This window comes from Ranitomeya imitator, chromosome 8 (assembly GCF_032444005.1).
Source record: "Ranitomeya imitator isolate aRanImi1 chromosome 8, aRanImi1.pri, whole genome shotgun sequence".
NCBI lineage: Eukaryota > Metazoa > Chordata > Amphibia > Anura > Dendrobatidae > Ranitomeya > Ranitomeya imitator.
The window spans coordinates 153,556,770-153,582,237 of NC_091289.1; the positions used below are offsets into that span (position 1 = coordinate 153,556,770).

A 25,468-nucleotide genomic window follows, 5' to 3' on the forward strand; every position below is an offset into this window, starting at 1 on the left:
AATATAGGGGCGCATAACGCATGCGTCGCCGCGGCTGCGCCTGACCCTGCGCCGCACAACGCTAATGTGAACGTAGCCTAATTACTCCATGTTGTGAAATTCTGATGCTGGAATAGATGTCACATTAATGGGCAGCGTAGGTGGGTCACAAATCTGGGAGCCTTTGCCATAAATGTCTGATAAAAAGAATAAGGATACAATAATCCCCAACTTTCAACCAGTAGAAAATAAGAAAAGCTAGGTAAGCATGTGTGTCACACGCTCCACTTAACGTCTATGGGAGTTAAAGTGGCAGTCTAGTGATTTTTTAAATTCATTCTGTAAAAAGTCCCAATATATGGAACTTTGCCAGTATTACCTTACTTTTGTGTTATTTTCTATCTAAACATTTACAGTATACGTCTATTAGATCATGTGATCACATGTTTATTCCACTTAGGAGTTATACAATGTTATGCTCCGTAAAGGAGGTCACCATCTCAGTCGCCAAAGTTCTTGTATGATGATATTTGCCTAGACTGAAGTCTTCCACAGGCAGGAAATACATGAGCTCCTATCACAGATTAGGATGATTACTGTACAGCTCCTTTCACAGTTGTAATGAAGAAGATGGCAGTTCAGTCTCTCTGATTGTACACTTGGTACCAAGATATATTTCCTTCCTGTATCATGATTGTACACTTATAATTGACAAGAGGTAATCAAATCAGCAGCAGTGTCAGTAACATGTGGCCACGGGACAAAGGCTCTGAAATGACTCTTGCCTGGCAGAATCCCCGTCACCTTTTCTGATTTGAAGGTCTGGTGTGATGTCATTGTTGTGGCATGAGAATTTCTGAAGAGGCGCTGGGGATGCTGGCAGATACAATGCCGTTTACAGGGTTACAGGTGACTGACGTGGCACCAGTCAAGGGGCATACAAATTGATGGGCTCATCTCACCTGGGGGGGGGGGAGGGGATTTAGAGAGAAAGGTACAGGTCCTAAATGCCCATGTAATGCTATGCTAATGCCTCATGGGATTGATCGAGCATAGGAGGAATAAAATGCAGGATGGGATCTGGGAATCAAAATGCACTCTGAAGAAAGAGGAGGCAGGACTGTAAGTGCAGCATGTATAAAGGTGCAGTGTGAACAAGACAACAAGAAGGGCTGCAGAATTAGACAAGAAAAGTTTTAGCTGCACTGTTTTTTTTTGTTTTTTTTTTAAAGGAAGCATTTAGATTTTCTTGCAACATATTTTCTAGAAAATCTAGTGCGGCATTGCTATTGCCACTATTTATGAAGAGATCATCGCACACTAATAAATATAACTGCACAGCGACTGTATTTATTCAAGATCTTTATTGAACAATATACTGTTCTAAAAGAGGCGAAAAAAAGAACAGGAGTACTACAGTCATAACGCTACTGCTCAAAATAGAATAGTTCTCCTGATTATTCTTTTTATTGGCATCAAACTTCTAAACCAGTTTGGCCTCTTGTTCAGAATTGGAAGATCATGTCTGGTCTTATATAATCATGTAATATAGAATACTGTCAACGAGGCTTTGTTTGTTCTTTACAACAGGATAAAAGACTAAGCTTTAGGACTATGGCTTACGGTAAAAAGTGAGTCCTATAATGTGCAAGGATGCGAGTAGACTGTTAGTTGTGCTCGTGCAGATGGTCTTCATACCAGAACTAATTATACGGTAACTGTACAGTCCATATGCTCTGCGCTTCATTGTAAAGCTATGCGAAGTAACAGAAAATGCATATATTCTTCATCACTTTGCATTAACAGAGCCTGCCACATATATACACACACAAGCATCATTTATAAATGATATTATAGGATTATGTAACATAAGTTGTGTACATACCAAGTCTCACAAGTGACAGCGACTCAGACGCTAGTCTGCAAGATGCTACACTTCCGAGGCCCCCACGATCCTCGCTCACACAATGCAAGCAGAGCCGCACATGCTCCATGTGGAAGTATAATAACCGCTGTACATTACACGTATGACTGTGCTGATAGGAAACAGATGCTGCGCAGCAAAGGTATTTTACATCCATTACTCAATGCGAAAATATCACTTCTTGAAAGCAAAACATTTTACCCCTGTTTACAAAGCCCACCGGAGAAATCCCCATCCACCTGCCCTTCTAGATTTAGTAACTACAAGTTCGCAATCACCTTTGTAATTACAATCACCTGATTACGGTTCTAACAAAGTCGCGGCCGCTTTCTAAACTCCAAGACTTTTCTCACTTTAGTTTCCAGGAGTCGATCTTATCCTAATTGTTTTTTATTTATCTCTTTTAATAAAAACGAATAAATGTTTATAGAAATTATGAAAACAGCAACAGATACAATGCAGTAAATACAACTCGATGTACGCCCCATAGAGTGGAATATCGATGGATGCACCCGATAGAGTGGGCGAGTGCTGGATTTCCAAAACTTGGAAGTTCAAAAATATTGAAAATATATAGGTGCAGCCCTGTGCACTAGAACAAATGGTTCGGGAGCTACTCCAATAAGGGAGCAATGCTAGCATCGTCTAAATCAGAGGTGTCAAACTGCATTCCTCGAGGGCCGCAAACAGGTCATGTTTTCTGGATTTCCTTGTGTTGCACAGGTGATAATTTAATCACCTGCACAGAATGATTCCAGCACCTTGTGCAATGCTAAGGAAATCCTGAAAACACGCATGGTTTGAGGCCCTCAAGGAATGCAGTTTGACACCCCTGGTCTAAATTGTCTGCCATTGTCCCCCACCCACCACCCATTACAAAGCCAAGTAACGTTACATGTAATGTTTTTTGTGCCAAGGGTGCGCCAAAACAATACGTGGCAATACGTCGCAATGCATCGCTAATGCAAGTCTATGGAGGAAAAACGCATCCTGCGGGCACATTTGCAGGATGCGTTTTTTTCTCCAAAACGACGCACAGCAAACAACGCTAGTGTGAAAGTAGCCTAACCCTCCCTCCGTATATTATGCTTACAGGCGTCCCGCGTGGATACCAAACAGACCAGCAATTTTATAGCAGACATCTCACAAAATTTGCAATTTGACGGAAAAAAAAAAATAAAACCTTTTTCAAGTGACAGATCCTCTTTATCAAAACAGTTCCCCCACAGATGAAGCATTATATTAGTTAGTACAGGCCCTCTTTTTTGGTTTTATTAATTAAGATGCCGAGTGCTATGCGATAAAACATCCGATAGCTCGGCCCAGTGTTACTCTATGGGGCAGCTCAGATCTGCGATTATTTTCTCATGCCGAATCCGCAGAGGCCATAGCTTTTATTTTTTTGTCAATATGGCCGTATAAGGGCTTGGTTTCTGAGGGACGAGTTGAACTTTTGAACAACTCCATTGGTTTTACCATATCGTGTACAGGAAAACAAATTCCAGGCATATTAAAAAAAAAAAAAAAACAATTTTCCACAATTGTTTTTTTTTTCTACCATGTTCATTAAATGCTAAAACTGAGCCGCCATTATGATTCTCCAAGTCATTACGGGTTCGCAGATACCAAACGTGACAAAAAAATGTAATTCTGGAGTTTTGATTTTCTTGTTACGCTGTTTATCAATGGGATTTAGCTTATATTTTGATAGATCAACATTCCTTAAAGCAGCAATACCAAATGTGTATTTTTTGCTTTTTTTTTGGATGGGGCGAAACGGGGCGATTTGAACTTTTATATTGTTTTTAAACTTTTTTTCTCTTTTTTTTTTTTTTTTTTTTTACAGGTCTTAAGCCCTGCTATATGTAGCAGAAATCATCATCTCCTATAGACCCTGGCCACGGACCGGCGTTTATAGCAGATTTGCAATGACAAGAACGGGGGTCTTCTGAAAACCAACTCATCGACGTCCTACCATCATGTGACAGTGGCGCTGATGGGCGTGGTTTGTGTCACGCTTCCAGTAAGCACAAGTTAAATGCCACGGTCAGAGATTTACAGCGGCATTTAACATATTAACAGGTAGATCGCGATTCCACCTGCGGCCGATATGGGCACGTCAGTTTATCAAATCAGCTGTCATGTCCTGAAAAAGATGCAGGCTCAGCACCAGAGCCCGCATCAAAGAGAGGGACACAACCTATTATGCACCTGTACGTCAGGTCGTGAAGGGGTTCAAGCCATGTTCCCAAGTAGCATAAATACTATGTTTTTCCTGCTGCATTTTTTTGTGCAGAAAATTCACTGAATTTATAATCTGAAGCAAAGTGGATGTGATTCCATAAAATTAATACCCACTGCACGCTTAAAAATACTGCAGAACTATGCGTTTTTTCCCTACAGGCTACTATGGGGAGACTGAACATGAAAAAAAAAATCAATGTAAAAATACGCAGTAGATTTTTTTTTTAAAGTACAGTATCTTAGTGTTAATGCACAAAACAAAAAAACTAAAATGCAGCTTCAAATCTGCACCAAGGACGATCAAAGAAAAAAAAAAGGGAGGTAGGCATCACAATAAAAATACAATGATTAGAGCAGACTGTTATAACTAATATGGTGCAAAAAAAAAACAGACGCTCATTTACTGGCCTGTTTGCACATGTCGAAAAGCAATGATGGAGACAGAACGATCTCTAAGGCTACTTTCACACTAGCGTTTTTTTAAATCCGTCACAATGCGTCGTTTTGCAGAAAAAACGCATCCTGCAAAAGTGCTTGCAGGATGCGTTTTTTCCCCATACACTTCTATTAACGACGCATTTGCGACGGATTTGCACACTTCGCATCCGTCTTGCGACGAATGCGTCGTGCTTTGGCGGACCGTCGGGAGAAAAAAACCCTACATGTAACGTTTTTTTCTCCCGACGGACCGCTTTTTCCGACCGCGCATGCGCGGCCGGAACTCCGCCTCCACCTCCCCGCACCTTACAATGGGGCAGCGGATGCCCCGGAAAAATGCATCCGCTGCACCCATTGTGCAATGCAGCAAACGCTAGCGTCGGAATCTCTCCCCGACGCATTGCGACGGGGAGATTCCGACGCTAGTGTGAAAGAAGCCGAATATACATGTTATCGGCAGCACATCATCGATTTAGATCGAGCAATGAGTTACCGATAATGAGGACCTTTATGAATTATTACTAGCGGCCTTCAGCTCTATCGCGAGCCATGGCGAATTGATGGATGGACGCTCTGTAGGAAGAGTGATCTTGAGCAAACCTAGATAGGTCACCAGGGTCTTTTCTGTTATCTTGATTGTATCAAGCCATTAGGTTATTGGTCGTCTTCTTCGCCTTGTTCCTTGTTATCCGACCATGATGTCCTTCTCCAGTGATTGCTCTCTTCATATCATGTGTCCAAAGTAAGCAAGTCGTAGCTTGGGGTGCCAGATCTGGCTTGATTTGTTCCAAATTGATATGAATGCATAAAAATCAAAATCACACAACGAAAGAGTATGTTCTTAGTTCATCAGTCCAAAACACAGTGTTCTACACTACAAGGATGGGATTTATAGAAATCCTATGGCCACTGCTTCCTGTTAACGCTGCGTAAACTCACCCGCGGTTCGGGTTTATGAGCCGCAGCATGTCAATTTGCAGATTTTGACCAATAGAATGTCATTACGTGTGGTAAATCCGCATGCACTGACAAACAAGTGCGGTAATTAGAACACAGTGTTTTGAACGCAGCAATAATATGCTGCATCCAAAATACTTACTATTCCCGAACTTTTGTGTAAAAATTATGACAAAATGTACAACCAGAAAACGGTCTCAAACTCCTTGATGCATTTATTAAGTTTACTCGATTTATTATACCATTTTTTTTTAGCTCAGCCTGCACAAAGTCCATTGACCTTACAAGACTATTATTTCTATATTTTTGTAAATCCAAGTTTGCTATTAAAAAAACAAAACAAAAACACTTCTGAAAATAAAATCCCTGGCTGAATGAATTCAGAATAACGTTATGTTATTATACGGGGCAGCACGGTGGCTCAGTGGATAGCACTACAGCCTTGCAGCGCTGGGGTCCTGGGTTCTAATCCCACCCAGGACAACATCTGCAAAGAGTTTGTATGTTCTCTCCGTGTTTGCGTGGGTTTCCTCCGGGCACTCCGGTTTCCTCCCACATTCCAAAGACATACTGATAGGAATTCTAGATTGTGAGCCCAATCGGGGACAGTGATGATAATAGGTGCAAACTGTAAAGCGCTGCGGAATATGTTAGCGCTATATAAAAATAAAGATTATTATTATTATTATTATTATTATGTTTTTGTTGCTGTGTTTTGTTTTTGTTTTTTTTGTTTTTTTAGTATTGGCGATGGTGAAGCAGTTTAGTCCCGCAGTCGAGTATCATGCATCCAGCCACTCCATGAATAAAGAAAAAATAGTCTCTTACCTCCAAAAACAGTAGACACCTGATTTTATTTTCTATTGACGATCAGCCCTGTGTACTGGAATAGGGCTGATCTGCAATAAGTAACAACCTACAGATGGGTGTGGTACTGTTTTTGGAAGAAAGCAGCCATGTTTTTCTAGTCTTGAACAACGCCTTTAGCAAACTGGGAGGTAAAAGGTGTACAATTAATCCAGCAACAAGTGATGGCATGTCCTAACAATAAACCATCTATTATAAGAGTGGAAAAACCCTTTTTAAAGTCAATTTTATGTCCGTGAGTGAAGAGGAAATAATTGGACATATTCTCACCCTGAAAGAAGTTTATCTACTTTATACATTCCTGTGCTATGCGCTATTAAGGCATAACAGGACATGAAAGTGATAGTTCATAATTCTTTCCCATCGACAGCTAGGTAACTAGTTCATGGGCTTGCAGAGATGAAGAATAAAGTCTGATATACTTGCTTACCCCTGCTCCAATGCAGTGTCGCTGACACAGCCCACAGAGGATATCAAAAATATACAGCATGCAACCGCTGCAGTCAATCACTGGGCTCAGCGGTCTCAAGCAGACTACCTAGGCACACGCTTAAGTTATCGCCACCGCAGCCTGTCACCAAAGACTGGGGGCAGTGACGGAATGTCCGGTGCTGAACCATAGGTGGGCGAGTACACCAGTGTTCGTCATTTTTCACCATGTTGCAATAATCCTTTAACTACCAGGTTCCAACTTCCAAATAGAAAGCATTTACCATTCACCCAATTAAGGTCCACAAAAAAACCATCCTCTATCTCAACTCTCCATACATGTTCGGCCAACTGTGTGTTTTCAATGGGGAAAGCGGAGACACTTTTGAGGGTGGCTTTTCTCCAATATAAAAGAATTGAACATTTATATTTCTCTTTCCAATCATCATGCGTCAGGACAGGGGAAGAGCGCAAAGCTCGGAACTAACTGGCTGCACTCCCAACCCGAGAGCGACAGCTGCTTAGAAATACAAGCTGTCACGGTTGGGTCCGCAGAGTCGTCGGCCAGTTCCAAGCATTGCGTTGTGATCCTTGTCCAAGTTATACGGCCGTCTGTCTCTTCCCTAAGAGTTGGGAAGCCCAATTATCCCGCCGAAAATCAATTGGATCAGCCAACTTTCACCCAAACGGTCATGTTAATAGGCTCACTCTATGGCTATGGTTCTCACGACCATATTTTTGACCCGAGCATTGTCCAATGTTATTCAATAGAGCTGTTCAGATGACCGAAAATATGCGTGAAAAAGAAAAAGGCAGCGTGCATTGGTTTCTTCAGTATTTCAGATGGTACTTGCCGATTCAAGTTTATGGCTGCACAAAATAAAAAAAATTATCGGATCAGTCGTATTTTTGACAGAATTTACAGAAAATTCACGACATTTTTAACCAAAATAGTTTTGTAAATTTTTATTACTTGCTGATGTATGAAAATAAGAGCCATACGGATGCCAATGAAGAGTGGAAAAAAATATATATTAAAAAAAAAAAATCTGGATGGAAAAAAATAATCAATTTTTTATACGTTCGTGTGAACTTAGCCTTTGAATTACTTATATATTTGAGGATCACCCCTTTAATACTCCACATACAACCCCTAATTTAAGCTCTTATCCCATCTCTAATCCCGGCTGTTTGAGGCGAGTTACCATTTTGTTGCCACGGCCTTTTACATCAGCAGACGACACAAAATCCAATCGGACGCAATCAGCAAATGGTTATATATTACAAGCGCTAGTGACTGGAATTCTTCTTCATTTGTGTCGACTCCATAAAGCACAGTAGTGCTGATTTAGAAGAACGACTGCTACAAAAAACAACACTGTTCCACCTAACAATCGATCAGACGTTTTCTTTCATTTTCCTACTTGGAACTAGAAAATAGCACAAGCAATCTGACCGGAAAGAATTTCATTGATAAAGAAGTAAAGCGTACAAGAACGAGAGAGTTTCCATCAATACGCGGAAGTAGAGGACAGATCTGCGATTGCTCCCCCGAGAGGGTCCACAATGGGAAAACAGCGTAACAATCAGGGCTGTGGAGTCGGAGTCGTGGAAATTGAGGAGTCTGAGTCGGAGGTTTGGCTGAATGACTCCACAGCCCTGGTGGTAACAATATGATTGCTCCAGTAGTGCCGCGACCAAAGCAACGTAGCACGATGAAGAGGAAATCAATGGACTGAAATGTAGTTGTCCAAACACCCAAGAATTCAGTTTTTCACATTCTGTCCATATTTTTCACAGATAAAAGTCATACCCGTTCTAATCTATGGGACTGTTAAAATGTCCATTGTTTTGTTTTTTTTGTTTCTTCTGGCACCAAAACACAGAGACATGTCTGATTTTGATCTGACTAATGGATTATACCTACCAACATAAGTCTATGGGTCCGTGAGTCTATGGGTCATGCTCCTGTGCTAACCAAGAGTCTACCGCGTGACTGAATAATATGTTCGAGTCCCCACGGCTGCATGACAAGCAGCAACACATTCAGGGTTTGCCAGCAAACAGGTAATCCATGTATGTGGCAAAAGGAAAAGGGATAGACTCCAATATATCACTATGCAATTAATACAATACAAACTTTTTAAACTAAAAGACCCAGCTGGTGTGATATACATTATATGCATAAATCTGCACATCACCTTGGCGGAAAGTAAGGACAGTCGGCGAATGCTGCAGTACCACAGAACACAAAACAGTGCGATACAATACATTTTATACAATCTATAATTTATGATTTTTTTCCCCATTGAAAAAAAAAAGTTTGAATACATTTTCCCCAAGATCACAAAAGTAACTCATGTTGCAACTTAACAACAAAACAGAATAAAAGAACCAAAAAACCCTTGGATGATCCCAGCAATATTTTTCTCCTCCTGAAACCATACGAGATATTTAAGTGCCATAAAACGCACATGGCATACGAGAGCGCTACCTGTTTATCGAGAGGAAGGTCTTAATTTGTTCTAGAATTACATACTGAAATGGCGAATTAAGGCCATAAATCAGAAGGATGAGTGATTCTGACAGTAATTATTTCCTGTATAACAATATATTCATTACTTCTCAAGGGCCAGAACAAGCAATAAAATTTCAGCACAACGTATCATGGCTCTTCGCTCCTGTCTTGTACCTTTCAACGTAGCTTTTTTTGTTTCTCTTCTTAAGCCTCTGCAATTAACTATAAGCCATCTGCCTTTTCTGTCATCATTTTATATAGCTATGCACCTTTCCAGCAGGGACCCAAGTAACCTACGCTTGTCGAAATAATGTACTATATAAAAGGGCCATAGGGCACAGATGAGTATATGTGCACCTTTGCTATAATTTAGTATCATTAAAGTTTGCTGCTTATTTAAGTGATTGCAGCGATTTCTGTTCTTTTGCATCCGAGAACAAATTGTTCCAGAATGTGACAAAGACAACTAGCTTAGCAAGAAAAAAAAAAAAACTAAAAAAAGGCAGGGAAAATAAAAGTTACTATTACAGATTTACAGATAATTTTTTTTGACAGCTCAATTATTTGGGGCTCTTACTTGTGCATTATTAAAAATATTTATAAGAATATGACAAATATGACAGTAGATCGTATAAAGCCGTTCTCCACTTTGGACGATCCCTTCTTGTTAGAATGGAGCCATGAGAATAATTTGATCACAAGGTGCCCTCCACTGGAGTCGTCAGTAGGCAGTCTGTATAACATAGTATATGACAGGTGAAAGATAGTACGGGATGCTCTGTGCTACCTCGACCCATCTCTATTAGGGTGCGGTCAGACAGCTGTATAAATCGGACTAAGATTGGAACGCAGTGCGTGGACTGATCTGATCTGAGCGGGACAGCGTCATATATTTCTATAAAGTTGTCACACTTGGTTCGAGAAAGCCGCTAATCAGTACAAGTATTACGATCCGATCTCGGTCTGATTTAAATGGCCATATTTATTTATTTTACTAATTTATATAGCATCATTAATTCCACAGCACTTTACATATGTTATTGACACTGTCCCCATTGGGGCTCACAATCTAGAATCCCTATCAGTATGTCTTTGGAATGTGGGAGGAAACCCACACAAACACGGGGAGAACATACAAGCTCCTTGCAGATATTGTCCTGGCTGGGATTTGAACCCAGGACCCCAGCGCTGCAAAGGCTGCAGTGCTAACCACTGAGCCACGATACAGTGCTAACCACTGAGCCACTACTACGCTCTTAAAGAGGTGGTCCACTTCTATGTATATTGGATGTCTGCAGCGGCTGCAGCCAGGGATCACGTGATTGGGACTGAGCAATGGCGCCGCTCATATGTCAACATAAGGTACCGTATTTGCAAAAAGTCTTATTTGAAAGGTTTAAATCGATGTGCACAATATACGTTGTAGTGGACCACCGCTTTAAACGGAGTCTGTCCGTATACTGTTGAAACCAAGCATGTGCGCTCTTGCATCCCCCTTGGCATGGCTCTCTCTTTCAGTGCACCTTCTCCCCTACTTGTTTTTCCATCTCTAGCTGTCCTCCTCTTGAATGACAACTCTGGCTTTACAGGAGGCAAAAAAGTGTGAAGTTAGAAGTAGGTAGGAAAGTGCACGGAACTTCATGGCAAGGGGGCAGTGAGCGCCTATTTGTGATAACAACAGTTATAGTAAGCCAACCTACTTCCATTAACTACTAATTCCTCAGTAGAAAATATGATATTGGGTTTTCTAAACTGGGCAACCCTTTTTTAAATCGAGCCATGCATTCTCGCCCTAGCCTTCCCATAGTTCAGAGCCATTTATTGCTCATCTATAAACTTTATATAGCTCAAGACAAACTATTTCCTATGTATATAGTAACAACACCGCTCCCTGTACATAGCAACCAGGATGGTCAGACAAGATGATATAGTCCGCTCAAATATGAGTTGGCAAGACTGTAAGCAGTACAGGGGAGGATTAACAGGGAAATAGCCTTAAACTTAACTAACTTTATTATGGTATTTTTATAATAATGCATCTAAATGGGTATTCTTGTGTTGTCTCTTGAGCAGCACACAGCTTTCCAATCCCTTTCAACTCCTGGTTTCTGGCAGGGCGGGCTTTCCTCCTTGAGTGACAGTTCAGGTAATAAGTAGGGGGGAGTGAAAGCTGTGTGGGATAAGATGGTAGTGCGGGCTGCTGATTTTTCAAGATTTATAAAAGCACCTTCTCAGAAGTTGAGCTGCAGGGGGAGGTAGATGATCAGCTATCTGCTTCATAAAAATCAAAGAGTTGTAGCGAGGTGGCTGGTATGTTAAGAGTTAACCCCTCTCCTGGAAAGTAATTAATACCCACTATCAGCTAAGTAAAGAATGTCAACTGCAAACTTACTTATTTTCATGCAATCTAACTAAACCAATTTAAGAACACAAGACTACCCCTTATCGGCCTCTATTCAAGAGTCTAGGAGCTCATCTGCAGTATCCAGCAACGGCCTCTACACGTTGAATTGATTGAGCAGTGTTGCTCATTTCTTTATTTACATCTGGCCACCACCAAAGCTTATCAGCTGATCGGTGGGTGAGCCAGTTATTGAACACTTCTCCGTACGGCATCAAAATCACATGACCTGAACGTCCCTTTAATAAAAAAAAAATTAGAAAAAAAAATGGATAGTAGCAGAACTGTAAAAACAAAATAAATGAAAATCTAGTCCAGAGAGAAGTGATGCAACAATGTATCAGTTTGAATCCCACGGAAAGCAATGTGACAAGCTAAAAAACATGCTGTATAGTGTGTAAAGGTAATATAAAAGCATAAACAAATCAATTTCAGCCTGAGCTATTTAACATCCACAAGAAAAAAGTATATAGTTGTATGTTTATTATTTTATATATGTAGGATTTACCTTTTCTTCGTATAATTTTTGTAAAAGACACAATAGGAAGAGCAGTCACAATTCTTGTCACCTTTAAATTAGCTTACCAGTGAACTGTCACTTTGTAAAGCTTGAACAAGGCTGACAGTTTATCATCAGTTTTTAACAAGCCAATCTAGGTGACAACCAATATATACCTTACTGTAGTTGCTCAAGAAAAAAAATAAAATGATATATATTTAGATTTTCCTAGAATGCATTATAGCATGGAATAAAAAAAAAACAAATAAATCACCACACTTAGAGAAGGTCCATAAAAAAGGCACTTGACCCCCCAAACACACCAAAGGACAAAAAAAAGATAGACAAGGTTTGAAGTTTTTTTTTATGATTTAATACAGACTTTCATGCTGTATCTGGCTTCTATATTTTTTTTTGCTCCGCTGCTCTGTTTGGTTTAAAATGGGTGTCTTGAGACTTCACTTGTGCCATTTTTGGTGTTCTTTTTCCCCAATGTAAAGCCAGGAGATGATTAATAAAAATATAATGGAAAAACACCGGATTACGTACCGGTAATGCTCTTTTATAGAGCCACGACAGCACCCACTTGAGAGAGGGGATCCGCCCCTAGGAACAGGAAACCCTATGGAGAGAATAAAAGGGGCGGTCCCCCTCGCTCCCACAGTTGGGTTTACAGAGATTGCGAGGAACCGCCCATCAGATTTTAGTAGGTCATTCAATATTACCGTTTATAACTAGTTAACTTAAGTATGGCTAACTACAAGAACCAAACACCCTTAACCGTGCTTCTAAATAAAAAACCTACAAGGGTGGGAAGTGAAGGGGTGCTGTCGTGGCTCTATAAAAGAGCATTACCGGTACGTAATCCGGTGTTTTCTCTTCGCCACGACAGCACCCACTTGAGAGACTTTCAGAGATAGTCATTTGGGAGGGATCACCGTGTTAAGGACTGATCTACCGAAGGACAAGTCAGATGAGGAAGACAAGTCTAATCTATAGAAGGTAGTAGGTGAAGACCAGGTTGCGGCCTTACATATCTGTTCTAACGGAACCTCCGCTCGTTCAGCCCAGGATGATGCAATCGCCCGGGTGGAATGTGCTCTTACGGTCTCAGGCGGATTCTCCCCTTTGGATGAATAGGCCAGACATATTGCATCTCGAATCCACCGAGATAAAGTACCCTTCGTGATTCCAGCTCCTTTTCTATGACCCTGGAACGAAACAAAGAGAGCCCTGCTCTTCCTCCAAGCACTAGTCCTATCCAAATAGGCTAATATGGCTCTCCTCACATCTAATGTGTGGTATTTTTGTTCTTCCTGACTTGTAGGGTTATCATAGAAGGAGGGAAGGAAAATTTCTTGTGATCTGTGAAATTTAGTACATACTTTGGGTAAGTATGAAGGGTCTGTTTTTAAGACAACTCTGTCTGAGAAGACTGACATAAAGGGAGGATCTATAGATAGTGCCTGCATGTCACTTACTCTTCTTGCTGATACTAAGGCTACGAGAAGAGCTGTCTTGAGGGAGACATGTTTTATGTGAGCTGAATGTAGTGGCTCAAAAGGGTGGTCTGTAAGAGCTTCCAGAACTAAATTAACATCCCAAGGTGGTACATGGGGAATTCGAACTGTCTCTGACCTCTGGCATGCTGCAACAAATCTGGCTACCCATTTATTACCTGCGATATCATGACTATATAAAGCCCCTAGCGCAGAAATGTGTACTTTTAAGGTACTGACCGCCAGACCTAGATCGCGCCCTTTTTGAAGAAATTCTAGAATCATGGGAATATGAATTTCATTTGACAGGGCCGTTGGGTAGAGGTTTAAAAATTTTCTCCACACTCTTGCGTAGATGGAGGTAGTGGATTTTTTTCTACTTAATAGCAATGTCAATTACTTTGTTTGAGAATCCTCTCATCTTTAGCAGCTGCCTCTCAAATTCCAGGCTGTTAGTCGAAGACCCTTCACCTGAGGGTGGTTGAAGGGGCCCTGGAAGAGAAGATCCTGATCCTCCGGGAGGATCCATGGGTCTGAGATTGACATGGCCCTCAGCCAGGAAAACCATGGCCTCTTGGGCCAGAATGGAGCTATTAAGATCACGTTTGCTCTGTCCTCTCTTATCTTCCTGATCACTGTCGGAAGTAATATCAACGGGGGAAAGGCATATGCCTTTTTGAATACCCATGGCACTTGAAGGGCGTCGAAGATATCTGGATTGTCGGATCGGAACAATGATGCAAACTTTTTGACTTGCCTGTTTTGTCTTGTCGCAAAGAGATCTATCTCGGGAGTGCCCCATTTTTTTACTATCATGCAAAAGATACGATGACTTAGAACCCATTCTCCTTGGTGGAGAGTGTGGCGACTGAGGAAATCTGCTCTCGAATTGTCGATTCCCCTCACATGCAGTGCTGACAGGGACAGAAGGTGCTCCTCTGCTATGGCTAGAATGTCGTTGGCTATAGACATGAGTGCTTCTGATCTTGTTCCTCCTTGGTGGTTTATGTATGCTACCGCTGTCATGTTGTCTGAAAAGACTCTTGTATGCGTTCCGTGTAGCTGCGGAAGAAATTCAGATACGGCATGATAGATAGCTTTTAGTTCTTTCTTATTAGAAGAATCATCCGATTCTCTAGGCGACCACAGACCTTGCACTATTTGATCTTCTAAGTGTGCTCCCCAACCACTAGGACTGGCATCAGTGAAGATAGTTTTTGATGGTTTAACCACCCAGGGAACCCCACTGGTAAAATGATCCGGATTCAACCACCAAGTGAGAGATTGTATTACATCTGTTGGTAAGGGAATACAACTATCCAGTCGGCCATGTAATCTTTCTTCCTCACGAAGAATTGTATATTGTAATTTCCTGCTATGGAATTGGGCCCACGGAACCGCTGGAATACAGGAAGTGAATGAACCAAGAAGGGACATACCTTCTCTTAGGGAAATTAGAGGGTGGTTAATCACTGATTGTACTTTGTTTATGATTATTATTTGTTTTGACTCAGGAAGAAAGCACATTTGATTTGCAGAATCTAGAATAATTCCTAAAAATTTTTGCCTAGTTGTGGGGGACAATCTTGATTTTTCCCAATTTACTAACCACCTTAACCCCTGTAGGGACGAAATTGAATCAGCTAGACGTTGATGACATTGAGAAAGAGAGTTCCCGACTATCAATAGGTCGTCTAAATATGGTATTATGAGGGTGTCTTTTAACCTCAAATATGACATTACCTCTGACATTAGTTTTGTGAAAACTCTAGGGGCTATTGATAGACCAAAGGGCATTGCTGTGTATTGGTAATGCCGAACCTGACCTTTGATCATAACTGCCACCCGTAGATATTTTTGATGTTCACTGAAGATTGGAAGATGATAATATGCATCTTTAGGCTATATTCACACTTTGCGGATTTTGCTGCGGATCCGCAGCGGATTTGACCGCTGCGGATCCGCAGCAGTTTCCCATGAGTTTACATTTCAATGTAACCTATGGGAAACAAAAAACGCTGTGCACATGCTGCAGAAAAATCCGCGCGGAAACGCTGCGGATTACATTCCGCAGCATGTCACTTCTTTTCTGCGGATTTTCAGCTGCTCAAATAGAAAAGTGCAGTTGAAAATCCGCAGAAGAAAACGCAGTAAAACCCGCGATAAATCCGCAGTAAAAACCGCGATGGGTTTTCACTGCGGATTTTGCAATTCCGCTGCGGAAAAATCCGCAGTGGAATCTGCAAAGTGTGCACATAGCCTTAAGGTCAAGAACAACCATGAAGCAATGGGGAAATAGAAGCTTAATAGTTGACCGAATAGATTCCATTTTAAAAGTTTGATTCTCTAAGAATACGTTTAGCCTCTTAAGGTTAATTATTGTTCTATATGACCCGTCAGGTTTTGAAATCAAAAATAAAGGGGAATAAAATCCCCTTCCCTTTTGATGACAGGGGACTTCCACCAAAACTCCTTTGGACAGGAGAGTTATTATTTCCTGTTCCAAGGCTTCCTGTTGTGATGGTGACTTTAAGGAAGTCAGACAAAATGAGTCCGGGGGGACTTGGGAAAAACTTAATTTTAGGCCCGTGGTAATGAGGCTAGTTGCCCATGGATTAAAGGTTATTGTCAGCCACTGTATGGAGAAGAAGGACAACCTACCACCAACGGGTAGATCTGTCCTAACGGGGTTTATCCTCAGGTTTGAAAGGGCGTTTTCCGAAGAAGGCTCCTTTTTGTTTAAAGTCTTTATTTGCCCAACGGTCCTGGTTTTTATAGTCCCGTCTTCTATTGAACATGGGCTTTCGGAACGCTCTCCTATAGGATGGAAGGTAAGTGTTATTGGGGAACCCTTTCTTCCTCTCACCCGCTTTGGTAAGGATTTCATCTAACTGAGTACCAAATAGGTACTCACCTTGGCATGGTAGACCACATAACTTCGATTTCGTTTGTGGATCTCCTTTCCACCCTTTTAACCACAAGGCGCGGCGAGCCGCGTTGGTCAGACCTGCTGATTTGGCTGCCAACCGGATGGAATCAGCTGAAGCATCAGCTAGAAAGGCCGTAGCTCCTTTAATTAACGGAATAGATTATATAATTTTATTGCGGAAAAGGCCACCTTTCAAGCCTTCTTCAAGGTTATTCAACCAGACCAACATGGACCTTGCCGTACATGTGGCTGAGATAGCCGGTTTTAAAGCTCCTGTACAAGATTCCCAAGTTCTTTTTAAAAGGGAATCCGCTTTCCGGTCAAGTGGGTCTTGCAAGGATCCAGAATCTTCTACAGGTAGTAGAGATTTCCTAGAAGTGGATGCCACCGCCGCATCTACTTTTGGGGCTTTCGACCATTTGGAGAAATCATCATCGTTAAAGGGATAGCGACGTTTTGAGGCAGACGGCAACCCTTTTTGCCCCTGGCTTTCCCACTCCTTTTTGACCAAGTCCTTTATCGCTGGGATAACAGGAAAGGAAGGTCTCTTTTTCTCAGACAGGCCGGCAAACATCACGTCCTGTGGTGTCTTGGGGGCTATAGTATCTTCCATACCCATAGTATTACGTATTGATCTAACTAAATTGTCAATACTGTCTGTAGGGAAACATGTATCCTGTTCACCTTCCGAGGATATAACCTCTTGGGAATCGTCCGAATCCTTATCCTCCACCTCAGATGACTGTTCAGATCTAGGAGAACTATATTTTTTCCTACTCTCAGGAACTTTATCCGAGCTTCGAAAGGCTCGTAATTCCTCCCTAATCATGCTACGTATATCTTCCGACCTTACAGAAGACTCCTCACGTAAGGTGGATTCGATGCATGAATGGCACAACTTTTTTAAATAGGTGTCCGGGAGCGGCTGAGAGCATAAGGCACATTGCTTATGTTTAGATTTCCCTGTTCTTTTAACCTAGGGAATTAGATAAAAGAGGGGAGTATAATCAGCTTAAATAGGGTAGACAAACACTCACCCCTGAAGCTGTAGTCATAATACCGGCTGAAGAGGAGGAGACGGAGGCACAGATGGAGGAGCTGATCGGTCCGATCTTTTTTCCCTGGTGCTCTTGGAGGATGATCTGCGGCTGCTGCTAGTCCGGCTTCCAGGAGTAATAGCGGTGACTTCAGCTGAAGGCAACGCTGTGTCCTGGGGAGATGCCATGATGGACGCCGGGTATCAGCGCCGGCGTCCTTTTGTAGATGGGGGCCGCCATCTTCTTCCTGCCGCACCCGGAAGTGACTACCACATCCGGGTTGCGGCTCTGCTGTGTGCGCCTGCGCCTCCACCTAGCAATCGCGCAGGCGCCGTCCTCCTCCTACATCACCCTGGAAGTTGTAGCAATACTTCCGGGGGAGAAACAATGGGCCACACGCTGCCTGTGCGCCTCCCGAAGATGGCGACACAGGGTCTTACCCAGCGGTCCGGTCCCTGCAGGTGCGCTGGATGATTCTTCCGTGAGCCAGGCGACTCCCCGATCCTGGCCTCACGGTACCTGCCGGCAGAGGGGGGAAGCTGCCATAGAACCCCCGACGCCGCTTCCAGCTCTGGAGCCCTTGCCATCCCTATAAGGTAAACTGCGCAAGCGGCATCCAGGCTGGGAATCCTCTTCTCTCCAGGTGTCTCCCGTAGGAACAGGAAACCAACTGTGGGAGCGAGGGGGACCGCCCCTTTTATTCTCTCCATAGGGTTTCCTGTTCCTAGGGGCGGATCCCCTCTCTCAAGTGGGTGCTGTCGTGGCGAAGAGAAAAATTAGATTTTTTTAGTCCACATAATGAGGTGAACGCCTCTTAATGAGTCGAGCACGTCTGAAAAGTGGCGTGCTCCTTACCACAAATCTTACTCCAGTCCGAGACTGGAGTTGTGACATAAGGAACGGCACCACTCGTTGGGAATTTACGGTAACTAGCAGGAGCTTCCACGCCCTTGCCCTGCCCCAGCTCGATCACTTTCTTGGAGCTTGGTGAAAATGACGCAAGAATGCCAAGTCACAAAAGTTTAGTACAGCCTTATGTTGCACCAAAATTTTATTTTTCAAAGCTTTGTAAAAGCCAGAAATCTCCTGTAAAAGCTTGGATGAAACGGGGGCATTGTTTAACTGAGCATTTCTTGGTGTTTTTTTTCCCCATTATGATCTTTTAAGGGAAATACGCATGAAAAAACTTAAGTGTAAAATTCCAAAACATCTGACTTCAGAAAAAAAAAAATTAACAAAGGGTTGTACCAAAAACTCAAAGAAAGGGGAAAACCTAAACGCAGCAGAGCAGAGTGCTATTGTATGTTTTGGTGCAGCCATCTACAGAAAAGATGCAGAGGGAAAAAAAAAACAAGTTTTTAAACACGCTGCAACAAGGACCAAAGTGGTTCTCGAGTCCCACCTAAATTTCAGCAGCCATTCTATTCCACGCGATTGGCAGTATGAGCAGTCATCACGTGAAAGCAAAATTGCAATTTGCATACGTGTAATGTGCGGAATAGAACTTTGCTCGTTTCCGCAAATGTTTTATTGAGAGAAGCAAACAAGAAACCAGTCAGTCTCCATGTGCTAATAGTATACAAATCTGATACTTGCAGCCGCTCGGTGGCCACTCAAGCCAACAACAGAGCGTATTCCTGACAGTGTGCATCCTGTACACTGTCAGGATTCAGCAATCTGCAGTCACATCGCAAAAATACATATTAAGCTGGGAAACCCCATTTCAAACTACATCAAAATGTACACCTCAAACTACATCAAGTTTGTTGTGTGTGATTCCAGCCTAGCAGATACTTTAAAGGCTCAGTCTCAAATTAGTTCTTAATCATAGACATCAAAGCGCCAATCTGACTGTGGTTTTACAGGATGCGCAGACAATTAGAAAACATTTTGCAATACCACATCTTTGTGGCACAGCCATGTTAAAATGTGTTGGATAATAATTGTCCTTTGATGAGAAGTCACTTGTGCTGCTTACACAGTCATAATTATCAATGACTAGATGGTGGCCCGATTCTAATGCGTCGGGTATTCTAAAATATGTATGTATGTATGTATGTATGTAGCAGCCACATAGTATATAGCACAGGCCATGTAGTATATAGCAGACAAATACTACGTGGCCTGTACTATATACTATGTGGCTGCTCTATACATACACACATACATATTGTAGAATACCCGATGCGTTAATACAGGCCATGCAGTATATAACACAGCCCAAATAGTATATAACACAGCCCACGCAGTATATAGCAGCCACGCAGTATATAACACAGGCGACGTAGTATATAACACAGGCCATGCAGTATATAACAGTGGCCACGTGATATATAGCACAGGCCACGCAGTACATAACACAGCCCACATAGTATCTAACACTGGCCACGTAGTATATAGCAGCCACGCGGTATATAACGCAGCCCACACGGTATATAACACTGCCCACGTAGTATATAGCAGTGTGGGCACATATCCGTGTTAGAAAAAGATCATTAAAATAAAAATAGTTATATACTCACCCGCCGGGATCCAGCGAAGCTGTCCCAATGCGTAATTTCGCAAAGCATCTCTGGGAACGAAAGCTGGCGGCAGCCGCGAGCGCATCGTCGGACTACGGAAGGTGAGAATAGCAGGTTTTTTGCTTTTTTATTACTTTTAACATTACATCTTTTTACTATTGATGCTGCATAGGCAGCATCAATAATAAAAATTTGGGGACACACAGGGTTAATAGCAGCGTTAACGGAGTGGGGTACCTGCGGCCCGTTACCGCTGGCATTAACCCTGTGTGAGCGGTAAGTGTAGGGGAGTATGTGGGCGCCGGGCACTGACTGCAGGGGAGTAGGGAGGGACTAATCGGACTGTGCCCGTCGCTGATTGGTCGCGGCAGCCATGACAGGCAGCTGGCGAGACCAATCAGCGACACGGGATTTCCGTGACGGAAGTTGCCAACAGAAAGACAGACAGACGGAAGTACCCCTTAGACAATTATATATATAGATGGCCTTTTTATACATGTAGTAACTACAGACAGGTCCTCCATGTCAGGGATACATGCAAATATATAAAAACACAATTAAAGGGGCTACTATATCCCCTAGTGAAAAGTACTTTCTTCCCACCTTGTAAGTTTCCTAAATCTACAAAAGATATTCGTTTAACCTGTCACCATCATAGGAGTCACCTTTAAAGGGGTTCCCAGGATTAGAAAAACATGACTTTCTTTTTATTTTCACTCTTTCCCAGCAACTCAATTACTTTAAATATTTACCGTAAGTCATCCACTAACAGAATAAAAAGAAAAGAATGGAAGCAGCAGTCCAATGAAATAATTGAAAAAAAAGTGAACTTTATTGGCACAGATACATGCGATGGTTCAGCTCCTAATTTGAAGCCTTTCTCAAGCATCATACATGATACCTGAGTGGTCCACTAATATCTCTGCAATGAGGTTTTAGAACAACCGGCTGCGTGAATCCAGATTCTGGTGGCGTTCTTGCAGTCGTGTATGCTTTATTCTGAAACACTGAGGTATTTCACAGTAAATATACTTTGAGGCGCCAGAGACTGACGCATATGACTAGCCTGAGGCAAGTTCCCAGCAACTTCTTCATTCCCCTCTCTATTTAAGGGGTAATGTTTCCTTTTGGGCTTACAGGCCGGTAGTTGCTAACTACCTCTCCATTCTGCCCTGCGACAATCAGTTCCAGCTCAGAGTGGTCACGGTCACCTCCTGACGGCTATTCTTCTTCTGGTGACACCACATCCACAGAGCAGCTTCTTTTCCATTCTGCTCTGTTGACAGAGCGCCACTGCTGATGTGATACAGACTGACAGCCGGCTTCCTGTGTTATGCCCACAGGTAGCGCACATGGATTAGTGGACCCAGTGTGCCACAGGACCAGGCCTGCGAAGGAAGCTAGGCGGCTGCCTACTCTTCACTGGAGCAAAATGGACATATAATGGATCCATGGCCTTAATATTTGAGGCCATGGATCCATTATATGTCCATTTTGCAAGCCGGCGATAAAATCTCGCCATACAGATGCTTAGATGAGAGAATATTGCATCCTTGCATTGCACATGGATGACATATGGATCACTGTTCAGGAAACATTTGTGTGATTCTCGGCCGTGAAAAATGGACCGATCTTTTTATACGTTATGTGTGACTCCAGCCTTAGAGTGGTACCTGGTGGCTACCTGCTGCACAAGCCTGACCTCCCCACTAGAGGCTCCAGTGAAGAGTAGGCAGCCGCTTAGCTTCCTTGGCAGGCCTATATATATATACATATATATATACATACACATACACAGGGTGGGCCATTTATATGGATACAACTAAATAAAATGGGAATGGTTGGTGATATCAACTTCCTGTTTGTGGCACATTAGTATATGGGAGGGGTCAAAACTTTTCAAGATGGGTGGTGACCATAGCGGCCATTTTGAAGTCGGCCACTTTGGATCCAACTTTATTTTTTCCAATGGGAAGAGGGTCATGTGACACATCAAACTTATTGAGAATTTCAAAAGAAAGACAATGGTGTGCTTGGTTTTAAAGTCACTGAGGCTGACGTCACTGAGGCTGTGCAAACTCCCCGCCTTACCCACGGTGAACTTGACAGCGTGGGAAAATGTTCAGTAACTTTCCCACGCTAACGAGTTCATGTCCGGTCAGGCGAGGAGGCTGTGCAGGCAGCTTTTCATTCATTACACAGTGGTTTACAGCCGGGCCAGTAGCATTAGCACCGCTCCGGGTTGTAAACTATTTAATCCCTTGAGATGGATTGCAGGGCGGGACTTGACTGTACGGTGGACAGGTATGGGATATTATTGCTTTTTAATTTTGGATATTTTACAGAAGAACGAGGGCTTCACTTGGATTGAGAGTGTAATAAAGATGGAAAACCTGTGTGTTTAATTATTTCATTAAAAGACTTTATAATGTGTGTATTTTTTAAACCCTTTCATACTATTGGATTACTAATGAATAGGTGTCTTATTGACACCCCTCCATTATTAACCGGGCTTAATGTCACCTTACAATAGCAAGGTGACATTAACCCCTAAGGCTGCCATCACACTAGCAGTATTGTGTCAGTATTTTACATCAGTATTTGTAAGCCAAAACCAGGAGTGGAACAATTAGAGGAAAAGTATAATAGAAACATATGCACCACTTCTGTATTTATCACCCACTCCTGGTTTTGGCTTACAAATACTGATGTAAAATACTGACCAAATACTGCTAGTGTGACGGCAGCCTTATAACCCCATATGCCAATGCTACAGGGCAATGGGAAGAGAGAAGCTAAGTGCCGGAATAGGTGCATCTTACAGATGTGCCTTTTCTGGGGTGTCTGGGGGCAGATGTTTTAGCCAGGGGAGGTCCAATAACCATGGACCCTCTCTAGGCTATTAATATCTGCCCTCAGTCACTGGCTTTCCCTCTCTGGCGGAGAAAATTGTGCGGGAGCCCACGCCAAATTTTGTCCGTGAATTAATTCTGTAATGTAACACCTACAGCTCCAAAATTTGACACACACACACACACACTACTAACATTATTAGTGAGGGACATATAAAAATCTAATGGATATGCAATGGTTTACTGCATGTAAACTATGTCTCATATCCTGTCGGGTACTGTAATGATTTTACAGAACCCGACAATTGAATTATCGGCTATTCTGCTACCTAACTCTCTATGAAACACCAATAAATATATATGTGTGTATGTGTTACTGACACACACATATATATCTATACTATGTGTAGACATTTATTTTATCTATTCTATTGTAACCTGTCAGTGTGATTTTACATTACACAGCACTGAATTGCCGGCTTTTCTAATGGACACCGATGCGTATTTCTCGCAAGTCACACTGATGGTCCGTGTGGTGTGCGAGTTTTTCTCGCACCCATAGACTTTCATTGGCGAGTCTCGGCCGATATAAGGTGCAAATTGCAGCATACACCTATAATACGGCCAAGAAAAAAATGATCATGGGAGCTGCCCCATAGATTAACATTGGTCCGAGTGCTATACAATTTTTTTTATAGCATAGCACTCGTCCGTATTATACGGTAGTGTGACTCCGGCCTTAGACAGAACCCAATACTGCAGCTGCTGACCCTGGTGGTCAGGCACACTGACACTGAAATAGGGCTCCGTTCAGACTAATAGGTTCAGCTCAGGATCACTGCAGAAAGGTTACTGAAACATATTTATATACGGAAGCATTCAGATACTGGCTGCACTAGGACCAGGAGACAATATTCAGGACCCTAGCCGCATCTGGACCAGGGAAGTTGGAGAACAGGATTGGCCCCACCGGGAGCAGGGATTCGGGATCAGGAGCTGGCCCCACCGGGAGCAGGGATTCAGGCTCAGGAGCTGGCCCCACCGGGAGCAGGAAATCAGGCTCAGGAGCTGGCCCCACCGGGAGCATGGATTCAGGCTCAGGAGCTGGCCCCACCGGGAGCAGGGATTCAGGCTCAGGAGCTGGCCCCACCGGGAGCATGGATTCAGGCTCAGGAGCTGGCCCCACCGGGAGCATGGATTCAGGCTCAGGAGCTGGCCCCACCGGGAGCAGGGATTCAGGCTCAGGAGCTGGCCCCACTGGGAGCAGGGATTCGAGCTCAGGAGCTGGCCCCACCGGGAGCAGGGATTCGGGATCAGGAGCTGGCCCCATCGGGAGCAGGGATTCGGGCTCAGGAGCTAGCCCCACCGGGAGCAGGGATTCGGGTTCAGGAGCTGGCCCCACCGGGACCAGGGATTCGGGTTCAGGAGCTAGCCCCACCGGGAGCAGGGATTCGGGTTCAGGAGCTGGCCCCACCGGGACCAGGGATTCGGGTTCAGGAGCTAGCCCCACCGGGAGCAGGGATTCGGGCTCAGGAGCTGGCCCCACTGGGACCGGAGGCCCTAACAACGCACTAGTGGGAAAGACTACATACTAACGAATGCTGTAGCTTCAGCGACTCCCTAAAAGGGAGTCTTTTATGCAGGATCACTCTTAAGGTACCTTCACACTAAATGATATCGCTAGCGATCCGTGACGTTGCAGCGTCCTCGCTAGCGATATCGTTCAGTGTGACACGCAGCAGCGATCAGAATCCTGCTGTGATGTCGTTGGTCGGGGCTAGAAGGCCAGAACTTTATTTGGTCGCTGGCTCTCCCGCTGACATCGCTGAATCGGCGTGTGTGACACCGATTCAGCGATGTCTTCACTGGTAACCAGGGTAAACATCGGGTTACTAAGCGCAGGGCCGCGCTTAGTAACCCGATGTTTACCCTGGTTACCATCCTAAAAGTAAATAAAACAAACGCTTCATACTTACCTTCAGCTGTCTGTCCTCCGGCGCTGTGCTTTCCTGCACTCACTGTGAGCACAGCGGCCGGAAAGCAGAGCGGTGACGTCACCGCTCTGCTTTCCGGCCGCCGTGCTCACAGCCAGTACAGAGAAGCAGAGCGCCGAGTACAGACAGCGGAAGGTAAGTATGAAGCGTTTGTTTTTTTTACTTTTAGGATGGTAACCATGGTAAACATCGGGTTACTAAGCGCGGCCCTGCGCTTAGTAACCCAATGTTTACCCTGGTTACCGGCATCGTTGGTCGCTGGAGAGCTGTCTGTGTGACAGCTCTCCAGCGACCAAACAGCGACGCTGCAGAGATCCGTATCGTTGTCTGGATCGCTGCAGCGTCGTTTAGTGTGAAGGGGCCTTTAGCAGTTGCCTGG

At 43.4% G+C, this 25,468-nt stretch overlaps 1 protein-coding gene across 2 annotated transcripts in view; it reads right to left on the reverse strand.

Moving 5' to 3' along the window:
• Window positions 1–25,468, reverse strand: part of DIPK1A (divergent protein kinase domain 1A) — a 149,927-nt gene that overhangs the window by 105,674 nt on the left and 18,785 nt on the right. Inside the window, exon 1 of one of the 2 annotated variants that reach the window (XM_069737575.1) lies at window positions 1,865–1,886. The exons of the other annotated variant lie outside the window; for it this stretch is intronic. The gene's annotated coding sequence lies outside the window, so the exon portion shown is untranslated. Of the gene's footprint in view, window positions 1–1,864; window positions 1,887–25,468 lie in introns of those variants that run through there. 2 annotated transcript variants of the gene reach the window in all.